This window comes from Pteropus vampyrus, unplaced genomic scaffold (assembly GCF_000151845.1).
Source record: "Pteropus vampyrus isolate Shadow unplaced genomic scaffold, Pvam_2.0 Scaffold80, whole genome shotgun sequence".
NCBI lineage: Eukaryota > Metazoa > Chordata > Mammalia > Chiroptera > Pteropodidae > Pteropus > Pteropus vampyrus.
The window spans coordinates 7,296,992-7,310,847 of record NW_011888861.1 but is presented as its reverse complement, the minus strand read 5'-3'; the positions used below and the strand labels follow the sequence as shown (position 1 = coordinate 7,310,847).

The following is a 13,856-nucleotide window of genomic DNA, read 5'->3' as shown; positions in this document are numbered from 1 at the left end:
AGTTAAGATGAAGTCATACTGGAGTAGACTGGGCGCCTAATTCAATATGACTGGTATCCTTATAAAAAGAGAGCCACGAGAAGACAGAGACACAGGAGACACAGGAGAAAGCCATGTGAAGAGGAAAGCAGAGATTGGAGTGATGCAACCACAAGCCAAGGAACACCTGAGGCTACCAGAAGCTGGAAGAAGAGAGGAAGGATCCTCCCCAAGAGGCTTCAGAGAGCATGACACCTTGATTTCAGACTTCCAGCCTCCAGAACTGTGAGTAAATTTCTGTTGTTTTAAGCCACCCAGTTTGTGATACTTTTTACAATATGCCTAGGGAACTAATATACCTCTACTGATCCCTAAATGCAGATAAACTGAAATATAAAATTAACCTCTCAATTAAACTGAGCAATCTCATAATAATGGCTTTTGATATTTTGGTCTCACTATCTTTCAAGTTTTTTTTTTTTTTTAAACATCTATAGCACCTGGTGTTCCTAGATGGTCTCCCATCCAAGTACTAACCAGGCCCGACCCTGCTTAGCTTCCGAGATCAGACAAGATCGGGCATGTTCAAGGTGGCATGGCCATAGATTCTGTTAAATATTTTTCTCAAAAAAATCTTTTGCAAATCTTTTCCTAAAAGGCCACATAATTTTCTGCTTTGTGGATACAGTAATTTATTTTATAATTTCTTTTTGTCAGATATTTTACTTGTTTATTTTTCATCCTTTTTAATTTTTTCTTTTTTTCTAAATAGAATTACAATAAACATTTGGTAATCAAATATCTGTCGACTTTTTTGACAATTAGGAAAAATATGTAGAATAATTATTAGATCAAAGGGCATGAAATTTTAATATTCTTAATATACATTATCAAATTGCTTCCAATAAAGCAATGTTGTAGCAATTTATTACTTGCCCCTGACATATTTTAAAAGAGCCCTTTTAGAGCTGTATCCCAACATTCAGAATTTTTATTAAAAAGCATTCTCTGCTAATTTGACTAGCAAGGAATTAATTGTTTTAATTCTCATTACTTTGAATAGTGAGATAGACTATTACTTCCAAATGTTTATTAACTCCTAGTACTATTTCTATGATGCTTCTATTCATGTTCTTCATTCTTTTTTTAAAAATAAGTTCCTTGTATGAAATGTATTTCTTCCTTGTGTGTGGACTATATTGTCATTTTTTCAGTGTCCTTATTTGTAACATCAAGGTAAGAATAAGTATTCTCTAACATTGCAGTAAAAACTAGATATGCTGAATATACCAAGTACCAGGAACATAATACTTCTTAAAAAATGGGAGTACTTCATTATAATTTCATATGAGGCTAAAATCAAATGACCTGCATATATTCTCACTTATTTGTAAGATTTAGCAGCACAATTACTTCAACTCTTCAAATAAATTTAATTCCTATTTGTGGAATGACTTTGGTCATTTTCTTCTGTACTCTCTATAGTCTTTGTGAAGGCTGAACAAAAGTGGAGAAATTTGCTGGTCTGGAGACTCATTGTGGGAAAATTCACAGAGGTGTGGAACACTTGTGTGGGGTAAGGATTAGGACTGTGCAATCAGACCACCTGGGTTCAAATCCTGACTCTATGTATTGGTGAATGGGTGTGTTTAAACAAGTAAATTAATCTTTTTATGCCTATTTTCTCTTTCATAAAATGAGAATTAATAATGCTAGTGATCTCATAGATCATTGTTAAGGTTAAATAAGCTCTATTAGTTATCTGTTGCTGCATATCACATTACCCCAAATCTAGCTGCTTAAAACAATAATTAACATTTATTATCTTACACAGTTTCTGTGGGTCAGGAATTGAGCATGGTTTAGCTGGGTGGTTCTAATTCAAGGTCTCTTAGGAGGCTGTGGTCAAGATGTCAGTTGGGGTGATAGTCATCTAAAGCTTGACTAGGGCTGGAGGATCTGCTTCCAAAATAATCATTCGTGTGACTGGCAAGTCAGTGCTAGCTCCTGGAATAAGGCCTAAGTTCCTTGTCCTGTGAATCTCTTTCCAGGGCTGCTTGAATATTCTAACAACATGGCAACTATCTTTCATACGATCAAAAAAAGAAAGCAAGGAGGAAGTTGCAATGCCCTTTTGGCCAAATCTTGAAAGTCTCAGTGTTACTTATGCCATTCTCTAATAATTAGAAGCTGTCACTATTTGTGTCCTATACTCAAAGGAAGGGTAATTAGCCCTTACCTTTGGAAAAGAGAAGTATCAAAGAATTTGTAGACTTATTTTAAGACAACCAAATAACATGTGTTCTACATGTAGTTAACTTAGCAAATGGGAAGAGCTCAAAAGATGTTAGCCATCGTATCACCATAATCATCATCATCTATAGCACTACATTAAGGAACTGCAAGTTGTTCTGTAGTGGTGGCTTTTGGGTGCATGTGAGGTGTAATAGAAATTGATACCCAGGAGACAGGTTGAAAAGGGCCTTGCATGTGATAATGCAGCATTTGTATTTTTCTAATAAGTCTTTGGTTTTCAAACTGTGCCACTCCTAGGGCATGTAGGCACAGAGAACAAGTGATGCTTAAAGCAACAGAATAAATACCTGTCATGTCTACTGAAGTACCATTTTTTTTTATTTTATTTTTTAGGTAAAACTAAAAAGTAATGAGTTATCAAGCCATGAAAATACATGGAGTAATCTTAAAAGCTTATTACTAAGTGAAAGAAGATAATCTGAAAAGGCTATGTACTTTATGGTTCCAACTATATGACATCTGGAAATGGCAAAACTGTAGAAACAGTAAAAAGGTTAGTAGTTGCTAGGGGTTAGGAGAAAGAAAGGGATAAATAGCAGAGCACAGAGGATTTTAGGGCAGTAAAACTATTCTGTACAATACTATTATGTAGACATGTATTTGTCAAAACTTACAGAATGTATACCTCCAAGAGTGAACCCTGATGTAAACTATGGACTTTGGGCGATAATGACTTGTTAATGTAGGTTCATGAATTGTAACAAATGTTCCACCCTGGTGGGGGATATTGCTAATGGGAGAGCCAATACATGTGTAGGGAGTAGGAGATGTATGGAAAATCTCTGTACCTTCTGCTCAATTTTGCTGTCAATGTAAATCAGCTCTAAATAGTCTATTTGAAAAAAAGTAAATATATTGAAAAATAGATTGTGAAGTTGCTTGGATTTTAAAGATGAAACATTAAACACAAGTGTCATGTTGCCTTTCTAATGGGCTGCTTTGGATTATACACCCTATCCTGACTAAATAATTTACTTTTTCTCCATTTGGGGTATCTTAATGGAGAAATTAAGTGACTCAGTTAGTTGATGAGGGGTTACCGAAGGATCCTAGGCAGGGTAAAAACTAGATATTTTAAAACAGTATCTCAGACAAGAATATCGAAGAAATTTTTGGTAAAAGAAGAATGATAAATATTTTAATTTACCTAAAAGATATTAAAGGCATTGCAATGCCCTAATCATTAAGCATTTAAAAAAATAGGACAAAAATAAATAAATAAATAATCTATTTATAAGTTTAGTTGTCAGAAATAGATGCTGGTATATACCTAAAAATCTAACATAGAATGAAGTAGGTATTACTATCAGTGGGGAAAGAAATTAATTCATTGCATGTCAGGGGGAAAATTGGCTTTTGGAGAGGGAAATCCATTTCTAGTCTTGCCTTGCATTATATATTAAGATAAATTCCAGATAGATGTGATAAATGTAAAAATACAATCATAAGAGACTTGTAGAAAATGAATGTCATTTACTTACTGTCTGGATGTAAAGGGATTTCTAAATATACAAGCATTAGAAGGACTCACTAGGGAAAACAAGTCAATAGATGTATATAAGTATTAAACCTTTGTATAACACATTAAAAAATTTTAAAACAAACTACAAATACTGATAGATGGCATTCATTGTGTACCAACTATGTGCTAAACATGTTAGGAGCTTTGTCTAAATTACTTACTTTTCATCTTCACATGAAACACCAAGGGCTCAGCATCATTACCTCCATTTAACAAGTGAGAAAATCGAGACTGCAAGATTACATCAGTAATTTACAATTCTGGTTCCACATTGAATTACACAAGGAGCTTTAAAAAGATCCATGCCTAGGCCCCATACCCGAGCAGTTTAATCAGAATTTCTAAAGTGGCACATGGGCACCCAATGCTTTGCCCAAAGTCACAGACCAAAGATAGAGTAGAGATCTTTCTGCCTTACTGGACTTTTCCTGTACTACATGAAAGAATTTCTTTAAAATATAAATAGCTGCTTAGTTTTCAAAAACTGCAAAAACCTAAATGAAGGCTTAACTTAAAGCAGAAAAAATATTAGGTATGAGGATGTATTTGTTGATCCATTTGCAGCATGAACTCCATAATCTGTCTTTAGGGTATCAGTAAAAAACCCACAGGGCTGGAGTGGACAATGCTCTGAGAGCTCTTTCAAAGCTATGTGCTGAAAGAAATAATAGAAATGTAGGATGACTAGGGAAAAGATAGCATTTTGATGGTCTAACAATTTTGAAACAATTGGAAGTGCATGGACAACATGTAAGATGTTTGTATGAATAGACTTTCTTTGGCTTATTATTGTCATTGTAACTTCTTCCCCTTCAAGCGATACTTGATCTGCATGAGTGACTTTATTGCATTGTTTTGTTTTGTTTTGCTTTGTTTTGTTTTGTTTTGTTTTAATACATAGGATATAGATATATAGGTACACACAAAAGGATTTTAAATTTGAAAAATAAGTAATTATAACTCTTGTAAACTGATGAGAAGAATATAGGAAAGTATATACTTGGAAACCTTTCAGTACCATAATATAGAACTTACTAATATTTTTGCAAAATAATTTTCACGCACAGTTTTAACAGAGGTATTCACAAGCCCAGTGTTGAATTAGATGTTTTGCATAATGTATATTTGGCATAAATATTTAAAGTGTTAGATAAAATATATATTTTAAATTAATTAATTATTTTTTTTAATGGTGACATTGTTTAATGTTTTTTTAATGATGACATTGGTTAATTTTTTTTAATGGTCACATTGGTTAAATTCAATAAATTTCAACTGTACACTTTAACAATAAGGCATATATATATTTACCCTGTATGTTCACCTTCCATAGTTATATTTCTCTCTGTCACCACATATTTTACTCCTTTTACCCTATCTAACTCCCCCTTCCCCCCTTTCCTCTCTCCTCTGGTAACCAATAGTCTATGGCATCGTTTTTAAGAGCACAGATTTTGTAGACAAATCACCTAATTTAGTCCTCCATAATACTCTTTATAACTGTGTAATCTTAGGTAAATTACTTAACTTCCATGACTCAGTCTCCTCAACCGTAAAATAGAAATAATAACTGTATTAATGATGTGTAACAAATCATCTGAAACACTAGTTGTTTAAGATCTCTCATGGTTTTTACGGGTAGGAATGCAAGAGCACCTTGGTTGGGCAGTTCCAGCTCAGGGCTTCTTTAAGCTGGGGCTGTAGTCATCTAATGGCTTGTTTAGGGATGGAGCATCCACTTCCAAGGCGGTTCACTCACACAAATAACAAAATAGTGCTTATTGTTGATGGGAAGCTTTAGTTTCTTTTCATAAAGTCCTCTCTACTGGATTGCTTGAAAGTTCACATGGCATGTCGTCTGACTTCCTCCAAATCAAGTGATCCAAGAGAGCAAGGCGGAACTTGCAATGCGTTCAATGACTTAGCCTTGAGGTCATACACCATCACTCTTGCAGTATTCCATTGGTTACACAGATCAACCCTGGTTTAATGTGAGAAGAGACTACATCATTGTGCCAGGAAGCAAGGCTCATTGGGGGCCATTTTGAAATGGCTACAAGTTCCTAGTTTATAGGTTTGTTGCAATGAATATATAGATACTTAGAATAGAGGCTTAGACAAATAGTTTAGAACATACTTAGACCAGAGTAAAATACATATATTTGTGTATATATGTATATATACATATATACACATATATACATATGTATACATATATATACGCATGCACATATATATCACATTTGAAAAAGAGTTTAGGCATTAAAAATATTATATAACTAAATCAGAAATAATATATTGTGTATATATGTATATACACACACACATATATACACACAAATATATATGTATCTCACATTTGACAAAGAGCTTAGACATTGGAAATATTATATAACTAAATCGGAAATTCTGGAAGTGGGGTCCAGGCATTAGTATTAGTAGTTTAAATATCACTTCAGGTGACTGTAATAAACAGTCAGTTTTGAGTAGCACAATTCTATCTCAATACTTAGTTTCATGGTGATAATCAATCCTGAAGCTCTAGATGAGAGGTTCTCTATTTTGGCTACACAGCAGAATCATCTGGAGAGCTTTTAAAAATCTAGATGTTCAGGCTGAACACTGGGCCAGTTGTTTTAGAATCTCTGGGGCATGGGACCCAAGCATCAGTATTTTTTAAAAGATTCCTGGCCATTTCAATGCACAGTCAAGTTAGAGACCCATTGCTCCAATTATTTAACTTGGATGATTGTATTCCAGTCCCTCATTTCTCCATGAGCTAAGCTCTAACTCAGCATTTAGATCCTCAAAACCTAAGTTCATTTGTTGAAAACAAAAGAAAGACCTTTGACTCACCCTAAAGTGCTGGGAATGCTGAAGATGGGTGGGAATGTAGAGCATGGCGCCAGTTGCTCTCTGTCTATGCTTTGTGTGTCTGGAGGATTTGAGCCTCCAGCATGTCAGCCAGGCTCCTTTGGCCGGATTTTGCCTTCATGCAAGAGTAGAAACCTCCTAGGCATGTGATTGCTGGGCCAGGAAAATGTCACCCATTGCCAGAGAAAAACCAGCCTTCCACAAAACTAGAGTGAATGACAAATGAAACCAATTTAGCCAAGTGGTTGGAGAAGCATCAGAAACATGTGAGATGGCTACATTGTTTAGAAACGATGCCTAAAAGATGAACCTGGTAATGTTTAAAGGTGCTATTCAGGTACAGAACGTGCCTCGATTTCAAGAACATGGATCTATCTACCTGTTCTGTGAGTCTACTTTTGTAAATAATAATTAGCATGCATAGAGAACAATCAATTACGATTTGGGGAGGACAAGCACTAGAGAACAAATGGCAGCTGTATTTAGGTCAGAAACATTCTAAGCTGAATGGCAGTTCTAGTGAATGATACCATCAAACTAGACAGAAAACTTGTGGTGTACTGGAAAAAAAAAGATCAACCCTTTTTGCAAATATTTGGGCTTGAGGGAAGCTCTTAACAGACTGCCCATAGTTTTCTCTTCATAGTAAACCTATGTTTGTTTTAAGTAAAGTTTAATCCATGTGTTTCAGATTCTTTTACACATAACTCATCAGAGACTTTATTTGGGAGAAAAATCTAATGTCTAAGATGCCTTTGTTTTTCAGCCTTTTAAATAATTTTTTTCTTCTTTGTAAAGGGGCTCAAATAGCATGTTTGCCAAGGTTAGAGCCCACTCAGCTTTTGTAAATGCAAAATTTTGACCACTGTTCAGGATTTAAATTTCTTCACATTTGCCAAAAATGTAACTTCCTGTTTATTTTTAATACAGAAATCCCTTTTAAAAATTGAGTTTGTGACTCTCAGTGAACCCTGAATGCAGTGGATTTGCCCATACATAAATTCCTTTTTTCCCTATTGTGGAACTTATTAATTTATTTATATTACGATCTTTCTGACTCTTTGGCACAATTTTAATTCTTGTTGCCTAGTAATAAAAGAAAAATATTTTGAGCTTGTGATAACACCTTTAATCAAGGATCTCAAAGCTTGCTTGCAAACATCAGCACGGAGCTATGACAACATTAGTCTCCATTTATCCTATGATGAATGCAGCATTTGATTTGGAGGAATAAGAAAAATGAACAGTAAGACTATAAAAGGAGGGTATATAAACTGAAAGCAAATCAAAGGGGGCACTAGGACCCCAATAATTATTCTCACATATGTCACTTAAGAAAACTAGTTAGGTGTCTCTGCTTTATGACCTCTATTTCTTAGAATAAAAGGTAAAGGGAACTGACCATGTTAATTAGACTGAATCAAAGCTGTGGTGCATCTAACACAAACTAAATAAATGTTAGTCAGCTATTCAGGTATATTTATCTGCATAATGCTGTATGCCCTTTTTTTGGAATAGCTTTCTTTCCTTTATTAACTTTTTAATTATAGATGCTTGGTTTAGGTAATCAGGAAGAGGAAGGAAGTGAAGTTTAAGAAAGTTGTAATGAACTATTGTCAAAAGCTGAAATAAATATTATTTTCATAGATGCAGTAAACTGATATATTATTTTATCCCCAGATGAGTAATTTGGTCAACATCATCAATGTTGATTGTTATTTGGTAATGCTGAGACATTTGTACAGGAAGAGAAAGTCATAGTTCTTGCCCTTGAAGAACTTATGATTAGGAGAATTTATTAAATTTTATTACCAAATATAAACTACAAAAAAAAAAAACCCACAAGAGATTAATCCATAGCAATGACAGATGTTCAAGCAACTCAGTATTGGGGGAAGTAAGGAAGATAGAACATCAACAGAGAGACTGAGTGACCATATCCTAGGAGACTCACAGTGCTTTGACTGCCAGGACACTATAGTAAACAGTAGATATGAGTTTTCATAAAACAGATTCATTTTTGAAAAAAAATGGTATAATCTAAATTGTTCTATTTTATACAAGTAGTCCCAAGTTTGATATTTAAAGAGAAGATTAAATTGAATATTGCAGTGGACAGGAACATATTTTAATAATTACTATTGGCAGCTTGAGTTTATTTTCTGTAACGAGGTTTATACCCACTATCTCTGCTTAATACATCCAACTGAATCAAAATATTTGTATTATAGTGATTAGTTTTTAAATGAATGCTATGAAGACTAGACTTCAGAATGGTTTGACATTTGATAAAATATATCAGCACATTTCCTTATTTTATTTTAATTTATGTTTTGCATGTGCAGATATTTTATCTCAGGGCTAGGCTCTTAAAATTCCAGTGATTAATGTAAACTACAGTTGTCACTTGAAGAATATACAACTTTTTATTAATGAGAAGAAAAATCAGACATTTTAAGGAAAGGTTTCAGATGTTTTCTCTGGTTGGCTGATCTCAATTCAGTTTGTCTCTCAGTCCCTTTTTTCTAAAAAGTAGGGCTATTGCTTCTCAGAAAGATGTGTGGGAATGGTGAATGCTTGAAATGGAGATTTGGGCTCCATAGTTATAAGAATTATTACTCCTGGGATTCTGAGAAGTTGGCAGAGTAGGAAGCATGAGAAATTTCTCTCCTTACCTAGGCAATTGTACTGGCAGAATCTGCCTGATGTAACTATTTTGGAATTGTGGAGTTTATTGAAGGCTTGCAACTTCCAAGGAAAGATTTAGATGATAAATTGTGACTAATTTTCATCAATTTCAGCTCTTAGCACAGTAGCCACTACTCCTCCTTCATGCCCCAGGCTTATGGCAGGTAGCTGTGCTTGTGTTCCAGGAGTGGCTTGCACACCGCTTGTGGAAGCCAGGGTGAATATACTACTCAGTGTTCTCCAGAGAAACAGAATCAATAAGACATATATAGATATAATAAGAGGAGATTTATCATAGGAATTGGCTCATGTGGTTAAGGAGGCTGGCAAGTCCCACAATTTACTGCCTATGAGCTGAAAAATCAGGAAAGATAATGGTATAATTCAATTATCTGGGCATCCCTTAGTCCAGTCAAGTTGGCACACAAAATGAAACATCACAGTGGGCGAAAAAGGACCCTGTTCTACAAATATCAGGGATCTTTGCTCTGATTGCTGCTTCTTATCTCACAGGTACAGGCAGAGTTAGGTAGCCATTGTTGTTGTACCTTCCCCCACTGTTACAGACTCCTCCTTCTAGCTGAAATGACTGTTGAGGATTAAAATGGCTAATATCCTTTTTTTCCCTTTTTCTTTCATTTCTCTCTTTTCCCCTCTTAGAGTCCGATATTAAAGACTGGGATATTTAAAATTAACTGCATATAAAAGGGGTAATAAGAAAGTCACCATGCATGCTCAATATCACTAATTATAAAGGAAATGCAAATCAAAACTAAAATGAGATATCACCTTGTGTCTGTTAAAATGGCTGTAATAAAAATAATAAGAAATAAGTATTTGTGAGAATATAAAGAAAAGGGATTTTTTGTATACTGTTGATGAGATTGTAATTTGATATAGCCACTATGGAAAACAATGTGGAGGATCCTCAAAAAATTAAATATAGAACTATCATATGATCTAGCAATTCCACCTCTGGCAATGTATCTGAAGAAATTGAAAACAATATGTTGATGAGGCATCTGCATCCTCATGTTTATAGAAACATTATTACAATAGCAAAGACACAAAAGCAACCTAAGTGTTTATTGATGAATGAATAAAAATATTGTGGCATATATATATATATATATATACACACACACACACACACACATACATGCATGCAATGGAATGTTTATATATATACACATATATATACATATATACATATACACACACACATATATATATATATATACATATATATATATATGTATATATATATGCATATGCAATGGAATGTTATTGAGCCATAAAAAGAAATTCCTGCCATTTGTGACAACATGGATGGAATTTGAGGTCATTATGCTAAATGAAATAAGTCAGAGAAAAAGAAATCAGATTTTTAGTTACCAGAGGCTGAAAGTAGGGAAAGGGAGAATTGGATAAAGGTAGTCAAAAGGTACAAACTTCCAGTTATAAGATAAATAATTCCAAGAACATAGTATAACACCATCACTATAGTTAACTCTGCTGTATAGTGTGTTTAAAAGTTGCTAGGAGAATAGATCTTAACAGTTCTCATCACAAGGAAAAAACATTTTTTTTCTTTTCTTTTTGTATCCATGTGAGATGTGGGAGGTTAGCTAAACTTATTGAACTTATTGTGGTAATCATTTCGCAATATACATAAGCCAAATCATTGTGTTGTACACCTTAAACTTATATAGTGATGTATGTCAATTATATCTCAATAAAACTGAAAAATAAGATAAACATTTTTTCAAAAAGAAAGTCACCATGCATACCTAGGAAAAGGCACAGGCTCCAAAAAGACCTGAGAAGATTTTAAGTTCACACCTCAGGCTGATCCTTGGCACAAACACAGCCTACAAAAATAATTTTGGCTAGGTTTAAAAGATTTCTGTAGTTCTATTTTCTTTTAAAAATTAAATACAAAATAAAATCATCATATAATAAGAGGTATGTTACAAAATGCTCTCATAAATTATAAGTTAAAATTAACCATGTTTTGAAGCAGGCCATGTGATATTTTCAACTGGTCCTAAAAGCCAGGTTCTATTTCTATCTTTTCTCAGTAAATTTAGGTGAGTCATTTAATACCATTGAGCATTCACTCAAAATACAATGCTGATAATTTTGATCCTTCTGCAGCAGACAGGATTGACTTACACTCACTCTCATTCTCCTTTTTTCCTTGCCTATCTCTACTTTAGTCTTTCAAAGTTAAATATGAATTTTCTAGCTAGTCTTGCAGTTAGAGGTGGCTGTATCATGTAGCAAGTAGATGTAAGTAGAGATGTAAGTACCTAATGAGATGTAAATACATGTCTGCTGAGGTGCGGTAGAAAATTTTGAAACACATGTTCTTTCTGATAAAATGGCACAGACATAGCTGGTGTCACTTCTCATCCCAGTTTCTCCCTTTCATTTCCTTGTATGCAACTGCGATATCTAAAGTGTGACAACTGGGTTGTGACTATGAGATGATAAACAGAGAACATAATATCTAATGAGCTCAGGATAGCTGAATGAAAGACAGAAAGAGTTTGAACCCAGCAAGACCTTACTGAGCTTCTGATTTGACTCCAGCGAAAGCTAACCTCCTAATTTCCTGTTATGGAAAGGAAGCATCATGCACCCCAATTTATTTAGGCCTCTGTTAGTCAGGAATTCTTGCTTTCAGCCAAGCACATTACTAAATGGTTACCCTTTCCTCTTAAGCTTGTTGTAAGGGTTTTACACAATTACGTAAAATGTATATTTTACATTATTGATATCATATTCTCATTTTACATATAAAGAAACATGGGCTCCAAAACGGTAACAGAGGAAAGTCAACCCAGGTCCTCTAATTGCATGTCATATGATCATGCTTTATGCCTTGCTGTTCCTTTTTGAAGAATACAGAGTGTATCAAAGAATTTTATAAATAATGATGCTCTTATAATAACTCTAAACATCTGTCTAGTTCTTTAAAATATTCAATGTATTTTCAAAAATGTCATCAAGTTTGATTCTCAGGGCAACTCAGTGAGGTAATTCTTAATATCCCTGTGTTACATAATTACTGTCATTATTTCCCTCCATTTCTTTCTCAACCACTACTGCCACTTGGCCCAGACATTCTGCCATCACTGATTAACAGTTTCCACTTGCTGTTCTTTTAAAAAATATTTTGACAAGTTCAAGTTCTTTCTTTGCTTCATGTTTTTGCCTTATTCATCCCTCATAAAATTCTATTTTAATTTAGCAGGGCATGTAACCACATCAGAGCACACTTCAGCTTGGCTGAAGTCAAGGACCTTTGGAAATTTCACTAGCAAGGCTGCCCACATTGCCAAGTTCTCTCATTTAAAAAAAAAATGCTTATAGTATTAGGCGTGAAATGTGATTATACCTAATTCTGGCCAGGGACACCTTTTACAAAGGCAGTGACTCTGATTCTGGAGGAACTGCATTCCACTTTTTTCCTACCGAGCATGCTTACTTAGAGGAAACTTCTTTGCCTCATTTGAGCTAACTCCATGAAATCTGCCTTTCGCACACGCACCTCTCCTGCCCCCTGCCCACATTGGCAACTGTAAAGTGATACCACATGTAAAAACTAACACAGGTTTGTTGAAATAGATTCTGTGCGTAATGCAACATGGCAATTTTATTTAGATTAGGAGCTAAGAAGTTACTTTACCTGACTCTTTCCCATTAATCTTGCTACTTACTCCAGGCTACTTATGCGGCCTGGGACCGGAATCATCAGCATTACCTTGGATTTTGTTAAAAATGCAGAATCTCAGGCTCTACTCAGACCTCCTGAATGAAAATCTGAATTTTAACAAGAGCCTGTGGGGATATATATGTATATTGAAGTTTCAGAAGATTACTGAGAAGAGCTGTTTATCACATAGTTGCATCAGTCATGGATGCCCATGAACTGGTCTTTGCTGGAGTGTATGTTCTTGTCATCTCTTTTATATCTTTCTTGTAGTGCGTAAATAATTTCAGTGACCAAAAATGCACACCCTAATTACACTTTTTTTATTATTCAAAAGTGGAAGTTAGTTTACTAATACTTACTTTGCAGCGAATATGTTTGAATGCACCTACATTGAGCACTGGTCGATGTTTTACTCTATTATTTGTCCTCTCTGGTCAGATTGGGTTGAATATCATAACTGAATTCCTGAGATCTTATTGATCCTCAAGTACCACTCCAACTTGTATGGCCAACTGAATAAAGTATATGAAAGCATGTAGCACTGTGCCTATAATAGAATAATATGCAAAAAAATGGTCTTGTGAGTATTTTTGTTGTTGTTGAATTTTATGATACTATTGTTTGTATATTGGGATCCATATTTAGAGGATATTGAGGAGAATAGAGGGAGAAATATGGACTGTGGCAAATTTGTCTAATAAAATTTTTAAACATAATTAACATTTGATTATGTACAAATTATGTCCTAGTTTCCTG

General features: G+C 34.4%; 1 non-coding gene across 1 annotated transcript; it reads right to left on the bottom strand.

Moving 5' to 3' along the window:
* Positions 1-467: 467 nt before the first annotated feature.
* Positions 468-586, bottom strand: LOC111741621. Its single transcript, XR_002781041.1, has one exon. It is a non-coding gene; the product is annotated as a 5S ribosomal RNA (ribosomal RNA).
* Between the last annotated feature and the right edge of the window lie 13,270 nt (positions 587-13,856).